Here is a 25,711-nt window from a genome sequence, read left to right as displayed (position 1 = left end):
AAGTTTTTGGAAAGCCTATTAAATATGAACTTCAAGTCTGTTAATATCATTTTGCTTTGAAATACCAATTTTTCTCAAACAAATAATATTAATTATCTCACAAGGGCTTCTGTTTTGTCTTCAGTACAGCCCATTTCTGCACAAGTAACTCAGCTTCTACTTGCAGGGAATTTTTCACCTAATCAAGTATTGACATAGGAAATGTATTCCTGTCCTAACCCAAGCAATAAACAGCTGACACAAAGAGGTTCAATATTTGTGCACCAAGTGTTATACAGATGATTTGTGATGACACAAAAGTGTAGTTTTCATCTTCTGAAAGCATTTCCTTGGCTTTCTGCTGAAAGAAGGGGAAAAATCTGCCATCACTCCTTTCTATTTAGACACCTGAATTTCATTGAGAAGGAGACTTGGTGACAAGAGTGACATGATTATATGCTGCCTCGTGCCTTGCTGAGCAGGTGGGGGTACCAAGGCCAGTGGAGATAAGGAAGAATGTGAGAAATGAGGAGTGAGTTCATGCCTCTGGTATTTGTTGATTCTCTAATCATCAGAAAGATTATATTTAGTTAGAAAAGACACTGCTGTGTTTTTCTGCATTTTTTACACAGCCATATTTTAACCCCTAATTAGCTGAAGTTGCCCTGGTTTTCCCTAATGGCCAGCCAGCTGGCTTCAGAGTATAACGTGGCCTGATGCCAAAGCCTGGAATATGAGGCACCTCCAGGTCTAATGACCGCCTGTGGCCTCAGGTCACCTCCATCTACCAAGCACGAGTTGACAATCTGATTTTTATATCTCTTGTCATTACAATGAAGCAGACTCACATCGCTTATGGCATCCATTTCCTGTCATTCAGAAAGGGAAATGGTGCCTTTTTTTTTCTTCCCCGTGTCAGTTTACTTGCCAGTGAAAACAGATTTTCCTCAAAGAGCCAATAACCTCAAGGCACCTGTATGGGACAAATTCGTTCAAAATACGGACATATTTTCTTCTCAAGCTGTTGAATCAGTGCAGCCTTAGGCCAGAGGAAACTTGGAATGCAAGCCGATCACCAAAGAAAGACTCAGGACATAACCCTGCAGTGTAGAGATCTCACTGTACAACACAGACTTCTCCCAGTTCTTTTAAGTATGCGCAACAACTACAGTTTTGCCCATTTCATATATATCGTCTCATCTCTATATTCCCCAGTTTTCCTTAAGAAATTGATAAAAGAGGAATACACATCCCAACAAAATGCTCCCTGCAGTCCACAGTATGGAAGAAATGGGCAACAAAATACAGTCATCTATCACTAACAGCCACCACTGAGCTACTTTTAGCTTATTTGGAAGCCAGCAGTGAGTCCCACTCAGAACTCCCACGTGCAGAGCCAGGCTCCTACCTACACAGTAAAATCAAGACACTTTTTCTCCTCGGCTGATCATTTAACATTTCTAAAGTCTTCTGAAGCCTATCAAAAAGTTGAATAAGTAACATTTTCATTAATATCCTTGATCTACAGCTCTAAACACAGACACTGAATAAATCAAACCCCAAAGTCCTTTAGCACCAAAGTAATGATTTGCATTTGAAATACCTTACACTTCTTTGAAAATGGAAATATCTCTTCAAATGAAACACAGATCTAAACTGCTAAGGGTTACAATTACTAAGAGAGAGAGAGATGTGCTATTTCCTCAGGAGAATATATTTCAATTTTTTTTCTGTAATCTAAAGAAAAATGCTAAGTTTCATTTTACTTTTGGTTTTGACTCCCTTCTCAATGGTTCTTTATTAGTATCTATCTTTAGGAATAAGGGACTTCAACATTATGTAGTTATTCAGGTTTCCCCAATATAACAGGACTTCAAGCAAGTTCAAGGTTAAAAGGGCATCAATCCCAACCTGAGAGAGTCATTCTATATTTAACACAGAAAAAAACTAGTACGAAGAGAGGCAAATGTCTGTTCTCTCCATTTTGCCTGGTGAGGAGTGTGCACTTCCTGTTTGTGTTTCCTTGTTCAATCTCTTATATATTGTGGACCTTATCTCCCTGGAGATAACTTAAACAGACACAATTCAGACCCTGCAAAGAGTGACCCAATGCCTGGGGAATTGGCATCAGGCCAGGCTGACAGATGGCTATCAGTTCAACAAGAAATATGCTAGGTTAGAGCATTACCAGCCAAATTCTTTTTTGAAACCACTCAAAGGGAAGCCTGTAAACACGTGCGTACTTTTGTACACAGAGATTTTCCAATTAGGCTATTCTAGTGTTAGCTTAAATAGAGGACTTAGAAGTAAATTTAGTTGTCTGTTTTTGTGGATTTACTTGTTTCCTGGATTTTGAATTTATGTGGTTATTCATACACAGCAGGGAATGGTTTTTATATTTCTGAAATTCATGGAAGGCACTCAGAAACTGCATCCAAAAGGCTTCTTCCTCCTGTGCAAGCCTCCAGCCAAAGCAGGAAAACAACTGCTCAGGATTGTTTTTTTCTAGATGCTGAAGCTTGCTACGGAACTGCTCGTGTATTTTTACCCCATCTTAGACTCGACTGAATCTGCTACACAAACTAAATGAAGATGAAATATCACCTTCTTTGATTATCAGTAAATAGTTCACAAATTAACACTAAACTGCAAATGAGGGAATAATGTGTCTTTTTGAGGAAACCAGATGCTTTCTCTTCTGTAGTACGTGCGATAACAGGGTGGAATGGTTAATGTACAATGCATGCCATCTGCTGACTAATACAGAGTATTTACAAGCATAAAGTCTCCCAATAACTGTGTTTGGTAAATGATTATGTGAATTAATACAACTATATTTGAACCACAACTTGGATCTTGCCAATTTTGTTTCACTTTTCTAGTCATGACTCAGCGTTCTAATTAGAAAAAAATGATAATAAAAGGCAGGGGCTCTGAGGTTAAATTTGATGGTAAGTTTTCAAATGCCTCTCAGATATGTAATAAATAATGAATAAATCTGAATGTTTCTCCCTTTATCCATGTCAATTAAAGGAATAAAATATGTTTCTTTTTTTTTAATTTTTAGTTTTACTTTATTTTACTTTAGAATACTGTATTGGTTTTGCCATACATGCCATGAATCTCTGAGCTTTACCTGTTCCTGATATATGTGTTGTGCTACTTTACACATCAATTTGAATTAGATGTAAACCATATCGCTGGAGAAATGTGATTTGTATTTTTGTTTAGACACAGCAAGTACTATAGATAATTATTAAATATTGTGTACAATTTATATTCAGAAACAGTTCAAAAAATGATAAGATAACTGATCTCTGTTGTTAATTTAATAGTTCAATCAGTACAACTGAAATGTGTTCAGATGTACACAATTGCAGGTACATAATAATTTCCATCTTTAAAAATAAACAGAATAACAGAATATTAATTTTGTATTTTTCGAACTTAAAATTTCACCTGTAATGACAGCTTCTGATTTACTGCCACAGATAACTCACAGTTTGATTTTCTAAGTTCGAATATCATTTTCAGTGTCTTGGAGACTTTATCACAAACTTCATTTGATTAGCATATAAGGTAACAGATACTAATCTCACCACCTCTATTCTTTCCATTAGAATTGCAAATACTCCCTTTTAAAGGATCATAGGGAGAGCAAGTATGCACCAGGCAGAAAGTGATGATAGTTTGGATCTTGAAACAAGGGACTCTGACATCTCACTTTGTGAACAGTTAAGCACCTTTCTACCTAAGGGCACTTTTCAGTCTGTACAATGCAAAATAGTCTTAACTGGCTTGAGGAGTCACAAGACAAAACGTTTGAGGCTGCCTGGATGCTGGAAATTAAAGAGAAAATTTCCAGAAAAGAAAGTCAAATAGAAGGGAGCCCCAAAATCTGCATGGAAATGCCATTCAAATACTTGGCTGACCTTCAGACTATCATGTGCATGGGAGACTCGAGGAGGAAGGCTAAACTAATTGAACAAAGACTTTAGCTGCTGTCCATTTCAGGCAAGACAGGGTTTGACTCCAACAAAGGTAACTGCCTGCTACAAGAAAATTGACACTGTTCTGGGAAAGAAAACATCTTTCAGCGTCTCTAACATATAACCCATGCTGTCTACTAATACAGGCTTTCCAGCTAGCACTAGCTTCCAGGAAACACAAAAGACACAGATTTGATCTCTGGGTTGGGAAGATCCCCTGGAGGAGGAAATGACAACCCACTCCAGTATTCTTGTGTGGGAAATCCCATGGACAGAGGCACCTGGCGGGCTACAGTCTATGAGGTCACAAAGAGTCAGACATGACTGAACAGGTCTACTGTTCAAATCAAAATTTGTTAGACGTGAAACACGGAAACGTGACTCGTGTTCAAGAAGAGAGGCAGTCAACAGAAATCAACCCAGAAATGACCCAGGTAATGGAATTAGTAAGCAAAGATCAGCTATTAGAAATACATTCAAATACTTAAAGAAAAACTATGGTCATAATGAACACACTGATGAGAAATGTCAGGAGAGAAACTGAAGTTTGCTTTCTTTTTAAAGGACCAAATAGAAAGTCTGTAAGGGAAAAGAACAATATCTTAAATGAAAAATTCAGTGGATGGGCTTAAAAAGAGATTGGGAAAGCAAAGAAGGATTCCGTAAACTTGAAGTTAGATCAATAGCAATCACCTAGTCAAGTAAACAGGAAGAAAATATACTGAAAAACCAAAAGAGACTCAGTGATTTGTGGAACAGTAGTAAATGGTCTAAGATATATGTAATTAGTATCTTAGAAAAGAATATTATGAGAGAATGAGGCAGAAAAAAAGTTAAAAATGGTCCATTTTTTATGAATTTTATGAGAGATATTCACTTATAAACTCAAGAGGCCCAGAAAACCCAAAGCAGGATAATACAAAGAAAAACATGCCTAGTCAAACTTCTGAAAGCCAAACGTCAACAGAAAATTTTAATGCAGACAGAAAAGGAGCCAAAACACTACACATACAGGGGCACAATTAATATGAATGATGACTAAGTTCTCATTAATGGAGGCTAGATGTCATATTTAAATTGCCCTAGGAGGAAAAAAAATAATTTTTATTCCAGAATTTTGTATACACTGAAAATATCCTTTAAAATGAAGGTGAAATAAAAAACATTCTTTTAAAAAAATTTTAAAAGGCCTGAATTATTTTAAAAATTGCTTAAAAGTATTTCTTCAACCTAAAGAGAAAGTATATTATAAAAACCCAAATGTAAAGGAAATAAAGAATATCAGAGGTTAATATCTGGGCAAATGCAAATGATAACTTTTTCGTGCCATTTTTCTTAAATTTATTTAATAGACCTATGAGTGTTTATATCAAAATAGAAAAAGTTATTGTGAGTTTCATAGAAGTATCAGAAAAATATAAGACAACAAAACATTAGTAGGTGTAAATGGAGTTGCAAAGGTGTAGTACGGTCTTTAGACTTCTTGTGAAGTAATAAAATACTATTTGAATTTTGCCTGTGATAACTTAAAGATGTATACTGTAATCTCTAGATCAGCCACTAAAATAGCTAAAGACATACTGTATATTTGAACGAGAATATCTATACACCTTATCTATGATAGGTAAAATTGAGATAAAACCAAAATGTCCAACAACAAGGAAAACAAATTATGACATATCCATGAAATGGAGGTATGTAATTACAAAACAGTGAACTAGGGATATACAATAACAATAATGAATCTCAAGTAGGCTATGTTAATTGAAAGAAGTCAGACACAACAGAGTATATTCTAAATGATTCCATTTCTAGGATGTTCAAGGAATAAGTAAAAGTAATGTATGGTGACAGAATTAAAATAAATAAATAAAATAAAATCTGAAAAAAAATTAAGTTGCCAATGAAGTATTGTGCGACTTTGGTCACCTGATATAAAGAACTGACTCATTGGAAAAGACCCTGATGCTGGGGAAAGATTGAAGGCGGGAGAAGGGGACAACAGAGGATGAGATGGTTGGATAGCATCACCGACTCGATGGACATGAGTTTGAGCAAGCTCTGGGAGTTGTTGATGGACAGGGAGGCCTGGTGTGCTGCAGACCATGGGGTCACAAAGAGTCAGACCCGACTGAGCAACTGAACTGAACTGATCTGAGCTGAAGTATTGTGGGTTGACTGTAAGTGGGTACAAGGAAACTCTCCGGGATCAAGGAACTCTCCTATTTATTGAATAGGTGAATCATTACATACATTCATCCAAACTTATCGAACTATACCCTTCATAACTGAGCATTTCACTGTGTGTAAATACAGCCTCAATGAAGAACTGTAAACAAATACTGAACTCTAGTTAGTAGGTTTTCTTTTTGTACTGGCTGCTGTTGCTGCTAAGTCACTTCAGTAGTGTCCGACTCTGTGCGACCCCATAGACAGCATGGGTTAGCAATTCTGAAATAACTTTTGAATCTCAGGTGTGAACAAATAAGTATATTAAAGATATTAGGTGAAAGCTTTTTCATTGTTGAGAAGAGAGATACAAAGATGGAAAGAGAAGTCTGTTATAGGGAATTGAAGTTGTCAGGTAAATGTGTGTGTGTGTGTCTTTCCTAGTTTAGGCCACTGAAAAAGAAAATAGCTCTCCAGCAACAGGACCATCTAGCAGCTAGATCTTGGTTTCTGAATACTTTTTTCCACTAAAAGGAAATATAACTCCTTAGAAAACTGGCTGACACCAGCACTGAGACTATGCCAAAAAATAATTCTTGTTGTTTAGTCACTAAGTCATGTCAGACTCTTTGCGACCCTATAAACTGTAGCCCATCAGGCTCCTCTGTCCATGGGATTTCCCAGGCAAGAATACTGGAGTGGTTAGCCATTTGCTTCTCCAACGGATCTTCCTGACCCAGGGATCAAACCCGTGTTTCTTGCATTGGCAGGCAGATTTTTTTTTTTTAATCGCTGAGCCACCAAAGAGCCCCCCAGAATAATGAAATGCTTAAAAAATCATGAGAACACATTAAAGCACACAATAGCCAACCAGAAGGTACTCACACAAGCCAAATCTGGGGAAATTTGAGCATTAAAATAAACAATAACAGTAAAAGATTATAACCCATTGAAGAAAATAAGAATCCATGTTTGCAAATTAATATAATGAATGAGCAAATAAACAAATAGAGAAGGAAAAGCTCTTCCTCATAGAATGCTAACTAATAGATGTAAAGGAATAATGCAGTTAGAATGTCATCAATGAGAAATGAAATTAATGGATATAACATGATGAAAGAGAGGATATTTCTATAGCTTCAATGCATCACTCCACAAATTACTTATGAATTAAAAGAAAAATACAGTTACTTTATATTTATGAACTCTGGGAGATAGCACTTTAACCAAGTTCAGAAAATAATACATACCTATACATATACATATACACTTACAGAGAGAGGGAACGATAAAGTAAAGGGGACAAAATAATACATAAACAATTGGTGACCTTGATGAGGGATAATGGAAGATCTGCCAAAGTATAATTTTTAAACAAAAAACAAAGGAGAAACAGAAATAAATTTAAAAATCAAATATCAAGTATGTAAGTTTCATTATTGGGGCTTCCCAGGTGCCGCTAGTGGCAAAGAACCCACCTGCCAATGCAAGAGACCTAAGAGATGCAGGTTCGATCCCTGGGTCAGGAAGATCCCCTGGAGAAGCAAATGGCAATCCACTCCAGTATTCTTGCCTAGAGAGAGTCTCATGGACAGAGGAGCCTGGTGGGCTACAGTCCATGGGGTCACAAAGAGTTGGACACAACTGAAGCAAGAAACAGAAGTAAATTTAAAAATCAAGTATGTAAATTTCATTATAGGTATTATTATTATTGCTTGGTTTTTACTAAGCATCGTGATCATAGTTTTCATTTAACTACAGCACTAAGGATCACTCTGAGAGGAGATCTTGAAAATGTGCTATTTTCTTTGGAAACATATCAAAGTGTTGAACCTGGAGAAAGCAGTTACCTTCATTTCCTGTACATTGATAGAGAGCAAGCATTCAGATGCATGTCATTGGAAGAACTGACCATAAATTGTAACCAAAAGTCCCACGTGGTTGTGGGAAGAGGAGATGAAGAACGGAGTGAGTCTTCTCATGACAAGATGGAAGACAGGTTAGAGCAGGTTAAGTTCTAAAGTGATGTTTCAAAATACCTACACATTTTAACTAATCATCATTATAAAATGCAACATGAGGAGCTAGTCTATATTTAATTTAGATATTCTCTAATACTTGAAAATTGCCTGTTGCTTGGACCCTATATAAGATGACCATGATGAACACCATGTACAGCTATCCAACCTATTTTTAAAATTGTTTCTGATCCATGATGCACTGAAAAACATGCCAGCTTCTCTGCTGAACTTGATTGACTTGATTTCTATTACTAAAAGAGTAGTACTAGGACTTCCCTGCCGGTCCAGTGATTAACACTTCACCTCCCAATGCAGAGGGTGTGCGTTCAATCCCTGGTTGGGGAGCTAGGATCCCATATACCCTATGGCCAAGAAACCAGGACATAAACAAAATAAGCAATATTGTAACAAATTCAATAAAGATTTAGTTTCTTTAAAAAATAAATAAATGAGTAGTACTTTTTAATAAATATTATTTTAATTTATTTTTTAATTGAAGAATAAATGCTTTACAGAATTTTGTTGTTTTCTGTCAAACCTCAACATGAATCAGTCATAGGTGTACATATATCCCCTCCCTTTTGGACCTCCCTCTCATCTCCCTCCCCATCCCACCTCTCTAGGTTGATACAGAGCCCCTGTTCAAGTTTCGTGAGCCATACAGCAAATTCCCGTTGGCTATCTATTTTACATATGGTCATGTAAGTTTCCATGTTACTAAAAGAGCAGTACTTTCTAAAATCTAATTTTTACATAATTCAACACCACCTTTCTTTTATATATTCCTTATAATGTGCTTTCAAAAAATAGTCATCAGTCATGAGTTGTTTCAAATTCATTTTTCTTCATTTCTTTCTGCCAAAATCTCCCAAATCCTCTGAGTTCCAATACTTCTAGGTTTGCATTTGAAAACCTCAGTAGCCCAAGTCTCAACCTCTGTAACTTTTACTTCCTTGCAACCCTCATTTATTCTGCTTTCCCTGGTGTATTTTTTCAGATGCTGGTGCTTCATGTCTTTAAAGTGCAACTAGATTTTTAAACCTAGCTCATCCTTCCAGAGCCTCCCTCAGCAAAGACTTCTAGAGCCGCCTGGGATTGGTACAGAAGACATTCTCATAATACAAAACAAACTCAAGACTTTTCACTGGGGCTGCATCTAAAGAGGGCCTGTGAGCCTTTATCAGAGAGATGCTTGTGGGGAAAATGGAGTTAGAGTTCTATGAAAAAAGGGGAAAAAACTGAGCCCCCTCCAACTCAGGGAAATGGAAGATATTCAAAAGGGTAACACATGTAAGTTAGATTTGAAGAAATACATAAATTATATTTGAACATAAAAGATGGCATATTTGAACATAAAATATGGCAGAAAATACTTTTTTCAATTTCAGGAATAGAGATGCAGATGTAGTGACAGATTTTAGACATGGCAGGGCGGGGGGGAAGGGAAGGGTGGGACTTGAGGAAGGGAATTAAGAGAGTAGCACTGACGTATATTTACTTCTTTATTTTTCCAGGCTCCAAAATCACTGCAGATGGTGATTGCAGCCATGAAATTAAAAGACGCTTACTCCTTGCAAGAAAAGTTATGACCAACCTAGATAGCATATTCAAAAGCAGAGATATTACTTTGCCAACAAAGGTCCATCTAGTCAAGGCTATGGTTTTTCCAGTAGTCATGTATGGATGTGAGAGTTGGACTGTGAAGAAGGCTGAGCGCAGAAGAATTGATGCTTTTGAAATGTGGTGTTGGAGAAGACTCTTGAGAGTCCCTTGGACTGCAAGGAGATCCAACCAGTCCATTCTGAAGGAGATCAACCCTGGGATTTCTTTAGAAGGAATGATGCTGGGGCTGAAATTCCAGTACTTTGGCCACCTCATGCGAAGAGTTGACTCATTGCAAAAGACTCTGATGCTGGGAGGGATTGGGGGCAGGAGGAGAAGGGGACGACAGAGGATGAGATGGCTGGATGGCATCACTGAATTGATGGACGTGAGTCTGGGTGAACTCTGGGAGTTGGTGATGGACGGGGAGGCCTGGCGTGCTGCAATTCATGGGGTCGCAAAGAGTCGGACACGACTGAGCGACTGAACTGAACTGATAAGATAGAGAGCTAGTGGGGAGTTGCTGTATAGCACAGGGACCTCAGCTCAGTGCTCTGTGATGACGTAGAGGGTGGGTGGGGAGGGGGTGGGAGGGAGGTCTGAGAGGGAGGGGATATATGTATACATATAGCTGATAGTCAAAGCTATAGTTTTCCCAGTAGTCATGTATGGATGTGAGACTTGGACCATAACGTAGGCTGAGCGCTGACGAATTGATGCTTTCGAACTGTGGTGTTAGAGAAGACTCTTTAGAGTCCCTTGGACTGCAAGGAGATCCAACCAGTCCATCCTGAAGGAAATCAACTCTGAATATTCATTGGAAGGACTGATGCTGAAGGTCCAATACTTTAGCCACCTGATGTGAGGAGCCGACTCATTGGAAAGATTGAGAAAGGGAAAGATTGAGAGCAGGAGAAGGGGGGACAGAGGATGAGATGGTTGGATGGCATCATCAACTCAATGGACATGAGTTTGAGCAAACTCTAGGAGACAGCGAACAACAGGGAAGGCTGGCGAGCTGCAGTTCATGGGGTCGCAAAGAGTTGGACACGACTGAGCAACTGAACAACAAAAACAATAGCTGATTCATGTTGTTGTACAGCAGAAACCAACAGAACATTGTGAAGCAATTATACTCCAATAAAAAAAAATGTTTTTCTATGCGATGCTGAAATAAGGGTTGAAAACAAAACATTCAGTAAAAACATTTACTTGGTCCATATGACAAAACTGTAATTTTGTATACATATGTGTGTGCTGCTGCTGCTGCTGCGTCGCTTCAGTCATGTCCGACCCTGTGCGACCCCAGAGACGGCAGCCACCAGGCTCCCCCGTCCCTGGGATTCTCCAGGCAAGAACACTGGAGTGGGTTGCCATTTCCTTCTCCAATGCATGAAAGTGAAAAGTGAAAGTGAAGTCACTCAGTCGTGTCTGACTCTTAGCGACCCCATGGACTGCAGCCCACCAGGCTCCTCCATCCATGGGATTTTCCAGGCAAGAGTACTGGAGTGGGGTGCCATTGCCTTCTCCGACATATGTGTGTACTTATATATATCACACACACACACACACACACACACACACACACAAACACCTTTATCTATGGCTAGTCTTTAAATGAGGCATAAAATATTTCATATAAAATATTGTAAATATAAAACAGATTAGTGCTGTTAGCCACAAAAAGTATCAAAACACAAACATTTCACAATTTTGAGACTTTGATGGAATCCATCCAAGGACACACCTACACAGAGTCTGCTAAACTTCAAAAAACCCTTAACTAATCCTTAAATTGAAAGCTGACAATCAAATTGTATTCCAGCGATTGAGTGCTTTATTTGTATATAAACCTTAAATTTTTAAAAAACTTCCTGTATGTATGAGATATTATTTTTACCATCAGGCCTCACTCAAAAACTTAGCCATGTATTTAGAACAAAATCTGTAGCATTTAAAATTAATCTCTCTCATCCTAAAATAATAATGACTATCTATTTGCTAAAATAAATATTTTCCTAAATGAAATAAATTATTCATTCACTTTAAAAGACATATACCTCGTGGTTAAAAAAAAATACAACAATATCAAGCTACCAATCTGTTAGGGCAATGCATCATTGTAATGATAAACAAATTACTGTCTTTGGTAAATTCAATGAATAACATTTAAAAGGAGGACTGAAGCTAAATAGAAACTACTAATAGAGATAAAGCAGGGAGTTAGCAATGTCCTTTGAAACTGAACATATGCATTTTAACAGGCATTATCAGCCTTCCATGTTTTAAAGAATGATACATTAGGCACCACTCAATGGTCCAAGGGAAAACCTTTGAGTTTTATAAAGCATGATTTGGCATGCCTAGTTTTAATGTGAGTATTTCTTATGAAGTTGTTAACATTATGCTTTAAAGCAATCACAACAATAGAATAAAGCATATTGGTTCAACAACACACATTTATTCAGCAACTATGTATAATGTATAAGGTACCATCAAAGTCTGTTCTAGATCTCAATTCTAAAATTTGTTTTGTTTTCCTCTGAACAGGAAGTTCTTCATTATGTTTTAGGACATCAAAAAAATTTGGAAACGTGATCAAGAGATTTTCTCCTTCCTAAAATTTATTACTGAAGTATATTATAATATGTAAAAGGACACATTTCATAAGTTTTGCTGTGTTGTATTTAGTCGTGTCTGACTCTTTGTGACCCCGTGGACTGTAGCCCGCTGGGCTCTTCTGTCCATAGAATTCTCCAGGCAAGTATACTGGAGAGGGTTGCCATGCCCTCCTCCAGGGGATCTTTCTGACTCAGGAATTGAACCCAGGTCTCCCACATTGCAGGCGGGTTCTTTATTACCTGAGTCACTGGGGAAGCCCAAGAATACTGGAGTGAGTAGCCTATCCCTTCTCCAGGGAAACTTCTCAACCCAAGGATCGAACCCAGGTAGGTCCCCCATATTGCAGGCAGATTCTTTACCATCTGAGCCACCAAGGAAGGCTATGGAACTCAAGTTCATTCTCTGACTCTGTGCTGTCCTTTTTATTAATAATTACATATCTGTAATTAATAAAGGCCAAATAATTATTAAAAGGGACAGCACAGACTTAGAGAACAAACTCACAGTTCCTAGGGGGAAGGGATAGATAAGGAGTTTGGGATAGACATAGTAAATTGGATAACCGACAAGGACCTACTTACTGTATGGCACATAGAACTCTGCTCCATGTTATGTGGCATCCTGGAGGGGAGGGGTGTTAGGGGGAGAATGGATACATGTATATGTATGGCTGAGTCCCTTCCCTGTTCACCTGAAACTATTACAACATTGTTAATCAGCTATACTCTAATACAAAATAAAAAGTTCAAGATATTGTTTAAATAAATTGCATTCCAAACAGTCAGGAGTGAGATTCTACCATATACTGAGTGAGAATATTAATTCATGTTTCAAAAAACCTCATCACCAAAATACAGGCAATATTTCTGACCACATCATAGTAACTGAGCTAAGAAGCATACACCATAAGATTGGGAGGCTATTGTTGTCTTCACCAGTAGATAGCCAACAGCTCAAGAAATGAGTTTAGTGACATTTTAAAGTGCTTTCAGTGATCATAATTTGAATTGCACTCAACTATGATCTATGACAGCTAGAGCAAAGTTTTACAGTTTATGGGTATCATATGAGCATCTGAATGAAAGCACTTCCAGCTCAAATTCTAAGATACACATTACCAGAAAAAATAAACTTAAATTCATCATTTTTAATACTTAAATCCAAGTATTTGGCACTATCTCATCATATAAAGAAAATATATCTATATGAACAATGAGATCCTTAAACACTCTTCTTTCAAAAAAAAAAAAACCACTTCCTTTTCTGATACACAAGTATTTTGAAATATTCCTACCACTTTAAATTTGCAATGACCTCATCATTCTCATCCTGGTTTCTTGCAGTTCTCTTTTTTCCCACTATTTAAATCTTGAATAAATAATAGGTCTTTGTTGAACTTCACTTGATTCTCTTATTCTTCTCTATTCCTCTTTTTCTCTACTTTGAAGTTTTCTAAACATTTTGAAATATCACAAGAAAACAGAAGATAGTATCTTACTTTTCAATTTTAGACTAAGACTACAGATATTTTCAAGCATCTTTGTGCTTTCAGATAAACAACTGTATTGATACAGTTCACCTTAGAACAATGTGGGTTTGAACTGCCCAGGGTCCACTTATACGTGGATATTTTTCAATAGTAAATACTACAGTACTACATGGTCCATAGCTGGTTGAACTGTGGATGCTGAGGAACCCTGAGGTCGTAAGCCAACTGTAAGTTAGATATGGATTATACATTGTTCAAGGGTCAGCTGTGCTGTGCAGATGGTTAATTCCTCCAAAGTACCCTTAAAAGTGTCTCAGTGTCTAAGATCCCTGTCTCTTTTTCCTGAAGTTACCAATACAGGCAACTCTAAAGTAAAATTAACATCTCAAGAGCTTTAAAAACAATTCCCACAGAAACCAAATTGAAAAGTTTTTTTTTAAGAAAAGTATATTTTCCTTTATATCCAAAATTTATTGAGTACTTACATATACCATATCTAACCCAAGCAGTTTGTATGTATCATCTCATTTATTCTTCACCTCAAAAAGGGAAGAAACACTCTAAGATAAATTATATCAGTATTATGGTTGATATTCTTGTTTAATAAATAAAATATAGTGAGGTTAAGTAACTTTCCAAAGACTATCAAATGTTGGGGCCAAGATCTGATCCCATGCAGAGTGACAAAGAAGTTCACCTATTTAACCATCATGCCCTGTTGTTTTCCAAATTTGTACACCTGCCTGCATATTCCAAATACTTTTAATTTATTCACTGCTCCATCACAGGACTCTCAAGAATAATAAGAACTTTCTTCAACACCCACAATCTAGAGTAATTAGTTTTAGGAAGCTCCAATTTCTCTAAAGCCTGGTCTGTCAAAAAACTAAGTTGACATCATTGACATCTTAAGACTAATGGTCCATGGGCATATTCCAAAGGAAGATGGAACAGTTTAGGCATGCAAAGTCCAAGGAAAAAATCAGTAACTTGGAGATGTGTGGTAGTTACAAGAGAAGAACAAAATATGTCTAAGATTCAGGGAAAGCAGGTACAAGAAAACTAGAAGTTGGAGCATGGGAAGCAAATAAGATACAGAACATATCATCAGCACTTAAAGCTTAGAAAGGATGTTTTCAAACCTACAGGACCATCCCCTTATTCCTACCTTTCCTACTCAACCCCCTAGAGTTAATGCCAAATAAGCCTGTGTGAAGTCTGGTGGGAGGTAATCACATACTGCATGGGCAGGAGGCCAACATCATTTAAGAATAAGTTTTCCTCATGGCAAGCTAGCATGGGAGCCCTGGAAAACAGGCAGTGACAAATCAAACACTGTAATACACTTTCAGTGGGAAAAGGGTAAAAAATCAGGTATCAGAGTCACCACAGGTAAACTTTCCCTACTTACTAGTTTCATATTGGGCCAGCCCTGGGGAATACTCAGAATTAATGGGATCACAATATTAACAGGATTTCACACAGTCTAGGGATGCATATCTCTAATTAACTTGCTTACCCTCATATCCCCACTGCTTTTTCCTTCTTCTTTTCCCATCAGAAATCAACAGAGACAGGTAAGAAAAGAGATGTAAAGTTGGAGAGACTAAATTCCTTGGGGAGTCTAGAATAGCTTCAACCAAATGGCAGAATGGAAGAGAATGAGGGTATGGAGATTAGACATGTGCACTGAATAAAAGGGGTGTATTCAGACCAATTGAGCACTGTGTCCAAGCTGTGCAATGTTCTAGGGCAAATGACTTCATAATTGTGTGCCTCAATTTCCTTAGTTGGAAAAATAGGTATGACAATGCTTTCTTCATGGAGTTATGAGGAATTGAAGTAAGACATGTGACAGTATCTGGTATATCTTAGGCACTCAAAGAACTCCACTATTCTTTCTCTGAACAACCACACAGATACCTATGCCTCTCTAAAGGCATTAATTTACTTCCTACTTGCACTATAGTTATTTCTACACACATCCTATCTCTTGAACTAGTGTGTGAGCTCACTGACAGCAGGATATGTCTCTGATTTACAAGTATCTTTCTTAGTTGGAATTTAGTAAATGTTTATTTGGATGGATATGTTTAAAACAGAAAATATCACTGAATGACAATGGAGAGCATAATAATCAGCCAAGTAAAGATTGGGAATATAACCTGTCAAATTGCCCATTTACAGAACTAGAACAAACAATCCTAAAATTCATATGGAACCATAAAAGACCCAGAGTTGCCAGAGCAATCCTGAAGAAAAACAACAAAGAAGGAAACATAACCATCCCAGACTTCAGACAATAATACAAAGCTACAGTAATCAAAACAGTGTGGTATTGGCACAAAAACAGACATAGAGATCAATGGAACAGAAAAGAAAGCCCAGAAATAAAGCCACATACTTACAGTCAATTAATCCTTGACAAAGGAGGCAGGAATATATAGTACAATGGGAAAAAGAAAGTCTCTTCAGTCAGTGGCATTGGGTAAGATGAACACTGCATGTTAATCAATGAAGTCAGAACATACCTTTGAACCATACACAAAACTAAACTCAAAATGAGTTAAAGACTTAAACATAACACATGGCACTATAAAACTCCTAGAAGAGAAAATAGGCAAAGCATTCTCTGATGTAAATAGTACCAATGTTTTCTTAGGGCTGTCTTCCAAAGCAATAGAAATAAAAGTGAAAACAAATGGGACCAAATTAAACTTACAAGTGTTTTCACAACAAAGGAACCATAAATAAAATGAAAAGACAACCAACAGAATGGGAGAAAATACTTGCCAACAATGTGACCAAGAAGGGCTCAATTTCCAAAATATATAAACAGCTCATAAAACACAACAAGAACAACAACCCAATAGTAAAGTGGGCAGAAGACCTAGTGACACATTTTACCAAAGAAGATACAGATGGCCAATAGACAAGGGAAAAGATGCTCACCATCACTAATTATTACAGACAAATGCAAATCAAAACTACAATGAGGTACAATCTCACACCAGTTAGAAAGGTCATCATTTTAAAAATCTACAAATAACAGATGCTGGGGAGGGTGTGGATAAAAGTGAACCCTCCTACACTGTTCGTAGGAATGTAAGTTGTTGCAGCCACTGTGGAAAACATCATGGAGGTCTCTCAGAAAACTAAAAATAGAATTATAAAATGATCAAGCAGTCCCACCCCTGGACATATATCCAGACAAAACTATAATTCAAAGAGATGCCTGCAACCCTATGTTCATAGCAGCACTATTCACTATAACAAGACATGGAAACAACCTAAATGCCTATCAATAGATAAGCAGACAAAGATGATGTGGTGCACGTATAAAATGGAATACTATTCCACCATAAAAAAAAGAATGAAACAATGCCATTTTCAGCAACATGGGTGGATCTAGAGATTATAATACCAAGTGAATTAAGGCAGAAAGATAAATACCATATGATATCACTTATATGTGGAATCTAAAATATGATAAAATGAACCTATCTATGAAACAGAAGTGGTGGTAGTGGTTTAGTCGCCAAGTCGTGTCCAACTCTTGCGACCCCATGAACTGTAGCCGGCAGGCTCCTCTGTCCATAGGATTTTCCAGGCAAGAATGCTGGTGTGGATTGCCATTTCCTTCTCCAACAAAAGTAGGGACATAGAGAACAAATAAGCGATTGCCAGGGGGAAGCAAAGTGGAGCAGATTGGATTTGGAGTTTGGGTTGAGAAAATGCAAACTAGTATATACAGAATAGATAAACAACAAGGAGTTTATATACCTTATATACCTATTATATACCACAGGGAACTATATTTAATGTCCTGTGATAAGCCATACTGGAAAAGAATATGAAAAAGAATGTATATACGTGTATAATTGAGTCACTTTGCTGTACCACGGTAAGTTATACAACATTGTAGTTCAACTATTCTTCAATAAAAACAAACAAAAAAAAGGTTGTAAAGGGAGATGTTCAAGGCAGGAGATACCTAGACATTCAACCCAGTGGATAAAGAGCTATAAAATCCTTATAAGTGATGGAGGGACTCAGAAAATGGACTGTGTTCATGGGAAGCAAGCAAGATGCTACAGTGGGATACCAGACTGGGTCTTAATCTTGCGGCTTGAGTACAGTTGAACTAGTACAAATTTAAACAAAAAAAATTTCTGAACAAAATCAAGTGACCGGGGGCAATGGGAGGAAATAAGTAAACATATATATAATTTTAATGTTAATAAAAATAAATACTTTTTAGAAGCAATGACTATGGTTCTGGAGTTAGTGAATTCTAGGTTTGACTCTTATGTCAGTTATTAGCTATTTAATTGTGGGCGTTTTATGTAATTTCTTATGTACAATATATGCAGATTAACAGTACCTATTTCAGGGAAATGATGAGGGGATTAAATAAGATAACTCATCTTAAAGCACTTAGCACAGTGGAAGCGATATAGTAAGTATCCAACAAATGTCAGCTTTAACAACAATAATAATCATTGTTGCTTTCATTTTACAGGTGAAAAATACAGAATCTGGAAACGTAAAGTAATTTTTCCAAAGTCATATAGCTAGTAAGTGTTAGAACCTGGAATTAAGCCCAGGTTGGACAGCCAGCACAGGCCATATTGTTTAGACAGTGGAAGCAAGATGTTTGGACACATGAAAAAAACAAAACAAAACAAAACAATACCCCTTAAAAGAGCAGAGTTTGCACAGGGCAGACCCTGTTGGTGGTGTGTATTCTCTTGCTCCAGTCTGTCCTAACATAAAGATTAGTCTCACAGTCAGCAGAAGGGGGGCTTGAACCTGAGGGCTCTGGTCCCTGACTCAACCATGGGGGCTGGAAAAGGTATAAATAAGGAGTTAGTTTGGTCATTTCAATCCCCCTAAAATGTCTCTGATAATTGGGAAATCCATCAGTTTGGAAAATACCAACATAAATAACTATCTATTGTTGGGAGGTAGAATTAAAACATGGTCCTTAAATTAATACAGACATGGTTTTGATAATTCAGACTATATGTGAGTCATTTAACATTTTACTGTTCAGTTTTATCATCTGTAAAGTGGCAATATTAAAAGCAGGTACAGAGACTTACCTGCTGGTCCAGCAGCTAAGACTCCACGCTCCCAATGCACGGGACCTGGGTTCAATCCTCGGTCAGGGAACTAGATCCCACATATTGCAACTAAGAGTTCACATAATGCAACAAAAAGATACCACATGCCCCAATTCAATAAATAAATAAATATGTAATTTTTAAAAAGTAGGTACAATATAAGTAGCTTTGAAAGTTACACATAATAATGTATGCTGTGTATTCAATAAATTTAGTTATTTTGGACACGTTGTTAGTACTCACCCATAACTGATTCTCCTCTCCTCCTTTGACTCATGGGAGGCTGACTTCCCAGCTGTCTTGAAGTAGGTGTGGCCATGGAAATAGCTCCAAACAATGAAGTGTAAGGCGACAAGAGGTAAGTTACTTAGTAAGAGAAAGTGTGACCTCCCAGCTCTCTCTCCCTCTGCTGTGGCAGTCTATCCTGTCCAATACAGATATTGTTATAATCACCCAATATCATTGTACTGTTCATTAGCATTTTTATGATATTGATCACTCTACTTAGTATATTTTATGGTATGAATTTTGCTGTATATTTTGCAGCATATTAAATGTGAACTAGAATAAGTATGATTTTGATCAACAATAAGTATGTTTAAATGTTTTGTCACCTTGACCTAACTTATGGGACATTGAAATTTCATACTATGGACAATTCAAGAGGTGAGAGTTAATTTTTTAAAAAAATTTGAGTACCTTTAAAAAGTATGTGACATGTACAATGTGACAAAAGCTCAAATTCCAAATGAAGGAAATCTTTTGAAATACTGATTTTATATATATAAGTCTAGGAATCTATTCCTAAGATAGAGAATGAAGTGAAGAAGTGAAGTCGCTCAGTCATGTCCGACTCTTTGCGACCCCATGGACTGTAGCCTATCAGGCTTCTCCATCCGTGGGATTTTCCAGGCAAGAGTGCTGGAGTGGATTGCCATTTCCTTCTCCGGGGGATCTTCCCAACCCAGGAATCGAACCCGGGTCTCCCACATTGCAGGCAGACGCTTTACTGTCTGAGCCACCAGGGAGGACTTACTTAATTTTTAAAGTAGCTACTGAAAACTTATAATGAGTAATGAATTGTGTTGGGGTGCTGAATGATAACAATGATAATTACAGTAAAGGCACAGATAAGTAGACAAACTTTGCATTGTTCTTGATAAGACAGTGAAGTTTGAAACCATGAGATGAGAAGAAATGAGATGCAAGTAAGACTATGTTAGATTTTCACTAGATCTTTTATCTAGTACTATGAAATGTCAGCATTATAATAGATATTTTGGTATAATATCTGCATTAGTTAAAGAACACTAATTGTTTTAGGAAGTAACCCCCACCCAAATCTCAGTAGCTCACCCAATCAATGTTTATTTTTCTCATGCAGAGTTCTGGTCAGGAGGTTCTCCTTCAGGTGGTGACTCATGGATCCAGTCTCTAACCATCTAATGGCTGTGTATCTGGTTGGCTGATAAACAAAGAGAAAGAACATGCAGAATGGTAAGGAAACTTAAGAGCACAGGCCTAGAAATGTAGCCCAATACATGTCCAGAGTCAATCAAATATCTTCATCCATATTCAATTACATTGAAATAAGAATATGCAGCAACATGCAATGATTATATATACACAGGATTAAGGATTTTACATGATTAAATATTGAATTTAAACTCTAGAAAACAAGACTCAGAGTCATCGAAAAATATACAGCAAGTGATAATGTACTAACAAGGATGGGGAAAAAAATGCTAAGTAGAACACAGAATGAATTCAGAGCCTTCAATGTCCATCTAGTGGGACTTCCAAAAAGACAAGAAAGAATTGTGAGAGAAAATAAAATGCTTAGGAATTTCTCTGAGCTGAAAATATTCACTATATTTGGCATTGAAACAACCAAAACTTACACTGTAAAGCAGGATTTTAAAACCCATACCTAGGCACATTAAAGTGTAACTTCAGACAGAAGTTACAAGGAAAAGCCAGATTACTTATAAAATGTTTAAAAAATTGACATCAAGCTTCTAATCAGAAGTATTTGAAACAAAAGTCTGTGAAGAAAGCTTAAAATTAGAAGAGATAAGAAAGAGAAAAACTTTGAACACGGTCATTAAAGAGTGAGAGAAAGAAAAACATTTAATATATTCAAGAAACCAAAACTGAACAGTCTGGAGGTGCCTTAATAAACTAAAAAGAGAGCTATCATATGATCCTACAATCCCATTTCCGGGCATATACCCAGAGAAAAACATGATCCGAAACGATACATGCATCCCAATGTTCATTGCAGCACTGTTTACAATAGCCAAGATACAGAAGCAACTTAAATGTCCATCGAGGAATGGATGAAGATGTGGTACATATATACAATGGAATATTAACTCAGACATTAAAAAGAATGAAATAATGCCATTTGCAGCAACATGGACGGACCTAGAGAATGTGATACTGAGTGAAGTAAGAGTCAGATAAGGAGAAATATCATATAACATCCCTTATATGTGGAATCTAAAAATAAATTATACAAATCACCTTATTTACAAAACAGAAAGAACTCACAAACTTAGAAAATGAACTTATGGTTGCCGGGGAGAAGGGATAGTTAGGGACTTTGGGAAGGTCATATACACATTGCTATATTTATAATGGATAACCAACAAAGACCTATTGTATAGCACACTGAACTCTGCTCAGTGTTATGTCCCAGCCTGGATGGGACAGGGTTTGGGGGATTGAGGGGAGAATGGATACACGTATATGTATGGCTGAGGTCCCCTCACCGTCAACCTGAAACTACCGCAACATTGTTAATCAGCTATACCCCAATACAAAATAAAAGGTTTTAAATACAAAAAAATAAATAACTCAAAATTATTACCATTAAAGAACACATTCTGAAAGAGCAAATAAAAGATGTATTCCAACAAAAAAGAAAAGAAAATTAGAAATAAGGGATGAGAAAAAGAAGTAATGGTAAACAAAGTAAAAATATATATATCAGGAACTAACTGTTAAACTTCAGAATTTATTGTAAAATATCATACTTATAAAAATCTAGAACTTAAATTCTAAATAATGACTGCATTAGAATTTTAAATGATAAGGGGAAAAAGTGGACAATAATTTAACCATGTTGTATTTGTCTTGTTTGCTGTAAAGTTTTAAATACAGATTTATTGGAAAATCATAAGTTAAATATTTGAAAATTTAAGAGCAAATCACAGAAATATAAAAATTAGAATATTAGAAAATTGGGATAGAATAAAAAATTAAAATTTGAAAACCCAGAAGAAGGAAAGAAACAGACAAATTCAGTAAATCCAACAAAAATCCAAAAAGAGAGAAAGGAAAAAATATAGAAAGTATACCACGACACACAAAAATATAACAGAAGTTGTCAAAATTAAATTAAAATCAGAGTATATGTGGAAGGTTCAAAACTGCCCCTTGACTCCTCATAATATATAGAAATATTTGAGAGCTTTATCCTTATTTTCAGTATACTCTCTTAATCCTTATTCAAGTCATTCATTTCTAAAGAGCTTTTGTGGTTGTTTTGAATTGTGATTTCAGTATATCTTTTGAAGTTGATGACAGTGAGGAGAAGACTAACCTAAGAGACACTAGTGTTAAGCAGAGAAGGATTTGTGGGGTAAGAGACAATGGCATAACTCTCTTTCCACCAGTTTTGAGATATAATTGGCATATAGCACTATGTAAGTTGAAGATATAAAACATAACAATTTGACAGATGTATACATTGCTAAATTATTAGAACTGTCTATCCTTCTCAAACTCTTCAAAAAAAAAAAAAAACTGAAGAGGAGGAAATACTCCCCGATGTATTGTACCCTGATACCAAAGCCACATAAGAACACTACAGGAAAACATCACAAGCAACAACAACAAGGAAAACCTCACAAGCCAATATCCCTGTTGTATATAGATGCAAAGATTGTCAACAAAATACTAGCATATCTAATTCAACAATACATCTAAAAGATTGTACATTATGATCAAGGAGGAGTCATCCTGGGATGCAAGGATGGTGTGATATATGTACATAAGTATATGTACATAAGTATATGTGCTCTAACACATTAATAAAATGAGATAAAAATCATATGATCATCTAATGCAGAAAAGGCATTTGACAAAATTCAACACCTACTTGTGATAAAAATCTCTCAACAAATTGATATAGAAAGAATATACTTCAACATAATGAAGGCCATATATGTGTAATTCCTTATTCATTCACAGATATTTTAATATTGCAATGACTTTTGTTTTTCTATAGAATACCTAAAGAGGAGCCTTTGATGATCAGCCCTCAGATAACTAAGACTCAGTATATTCGGTTACTGTTGGCACATGTATATGATGGTGCTTTACTGACTATGCCAAAGCCTTTGACTGTGTGGATCACAATAAACTGTGGAAAATTCTGAAAGAGATGGGAATACCAGACCACCTGACCTGCCTCTTGAGAAACCTGTATGCAGGTCAGGAAGCTACAGTTAGAACTGGACATGGAACAATAGACTGGTTCCAAAAGGAAAAGGAGTATGTCAAGGCTGTATATTGTCACCCTGCTTATTTACCTTTATGCAGAGTACATCATGAGAAACACTGGGCTGGAAGAAGCAGAAGCTGGAATCAAGATTGCCGGGAGAAATATCAATAACCTCAGATATGCAAATGACACCACCCTTATGGTGGAAAGTGAAGAGGAACTAAAAAGCCTCTTGATGAAGGTGAAAAAGGAGAGTGAAAAAGTTGGCTTAAAGCTCAACATTCAGAAAATGAAGATCATGGCATCTGGTCCCATCACTTCATGGGAAATAGATGGGGAAACAGTGGAAGTAGTGTCAGACTTTATTTTGGGGGGGGGGCTCCAAAATCACTGCAGATGGTGATTGCAGCCATGAAATTAAAAGACACTTACTCCTTGGAAGGAAAGTTATGACCAACCTAGATAGCATATTCAAAAGCAGAGACATTACTTTGCCAACAAATGTCCATCTAGTCAAGGCTATGGTTTTTCCAGAGGTCATGTATAGATGTGAGAGTTGAATTGTGAAGAAAGATGAGCACTGAGAATTGATGCTTTTGAACTGTGGTGTTGGAGAAGACTCTTGAGAGTCCCTTGGACTGCAAGGAGGTCCAACCAGTCCATCCTAAAGGAGATCAGTGCTAGGTGTTCATTGGAAGGACTGATGCTAAAACTGAAACTCCAATAGTTTGGCCACCTCATGTGAAGAGCTGACTCATTGGAAAAGACCCTGATGCTGGGAGGGATTGGGGGCAGGAGGAGAAGGGGACGACAGAGGATGAGATGGCTGGATGGCATCACCGACTCGATGGACATGTGTTTGAGTGAATTCCGGGAGTTGGTGATAGACAGGGAGGCCTGGCAGGCTGCAATTCATGGGGTCACAAAGAGTCGGACACGACTGAGTGACTGAACTGAACTGAAAGGCATAGAATCAAGATTGGAATCAAAAGCTGGAATCAAGATTGCCAGAAGAAATATCAATAACCTCAGATATGCAGATGACACCACCCTTATGGCAGAAAGTGAAGAACTAAAGAGCCTCTTGATGAAAGTGAGAGAGGAGAATGAAAAATTTGGCTTGAAACTCAACATTCTAAAAACTAAGATCATGGCATCTGGTTCCTTCACTTTGTGGCAAATAGATGGGGAAACAGTGGAAACAGTGCCTGACTTTATTTTTCGGGGCTCCAAAATCACTGCAGATGGTGATTGCAGCCATGAAATTAAAAAACATTTGCTCTTTGGAAAAAAAGCTGTGACAAACCTAAATAGCATATAAAAAAGCAGAGACACTACTTTGCTGACAAAGGTCCATCTAGTCAAAGCTATGGTTTTTCCAGTAGTCATATATGTATGTGAGAGTTGGAATATAAAGAAACCTGAGCACCAAAGAATTGATGCTTTTGAACTGTGGTGTTGGAGAAGACTCTTGAGAGTCTCTTGGACTGTAAGGAGATCAAACCAGTCAATTCTAAAGGAAGTCAGTCCTGAATATTCATTGGAAGGACTGATGCTGAAGCTGAAACTCCAATACTTTGACCACCTGATGTGAAGAATGGACTACTTGGAAAAGACCCTGATGCTAGGAAAGATTGAAGGCAGGAGGAGAAGGGGATGACAGAGGATGAGATGGTTGGGTGGCATCACTGATTCGATGAACATGAATTTGAGCAAGCTCCGGGAATTGGTGATGGACAGAGAAGCCTAGCGTGCTGCAGTCCATGGGGTCGCAAAGAGTTGGACACGACTGAGTGACTGAACTGACTCACTGAAAGGCATAGAATGTCATCTAAAAGGACATCTACCAATCACATATATGTGCATACTAATACGGCAGATATCTGTGTCAATTCAGGGTCAGTTTTGATTTATCTCATCATGGGTCTTATTTTCGTACCACTTTGCATGCTTGGTAAATTTTGATTGTATTATAGATAATTTGAGTTTGACCTTTTTGGGTGCTGGATATTCTTCTATACCTATAATATTTTTCATCTTTGCTATAGGATGCCATTAAGTTCTTGGAATAGTTTGATTTTTTTTCAGATTTTCTTTTTAAGACTTGTTTGGCAGGACCAGAGCAGAGCTCCAGCTAGGTTTTATTATCCCTCTTTATTAAGATAAGATTTCTCTGTGTTTTCTACCTAATTCCCCATGAGTCA

Source organism: Ovis aries, chromosome X (genome assembly GCF_016772045.2).
Source record: "Ovis aries strain OAR_USU_Benz2616 breed Rambouillet chromosome X, ARS-UI_Ramb_v3.0, whole genome shotgun sequence".
NCBI lineage: Eukaryota > Metazoa > Chordata > Mammalia > Artiodactyla > Bovidae > Ovis > Ovis aries.
Note: the sequence above shows the minus strand (reverse complement) of the source record.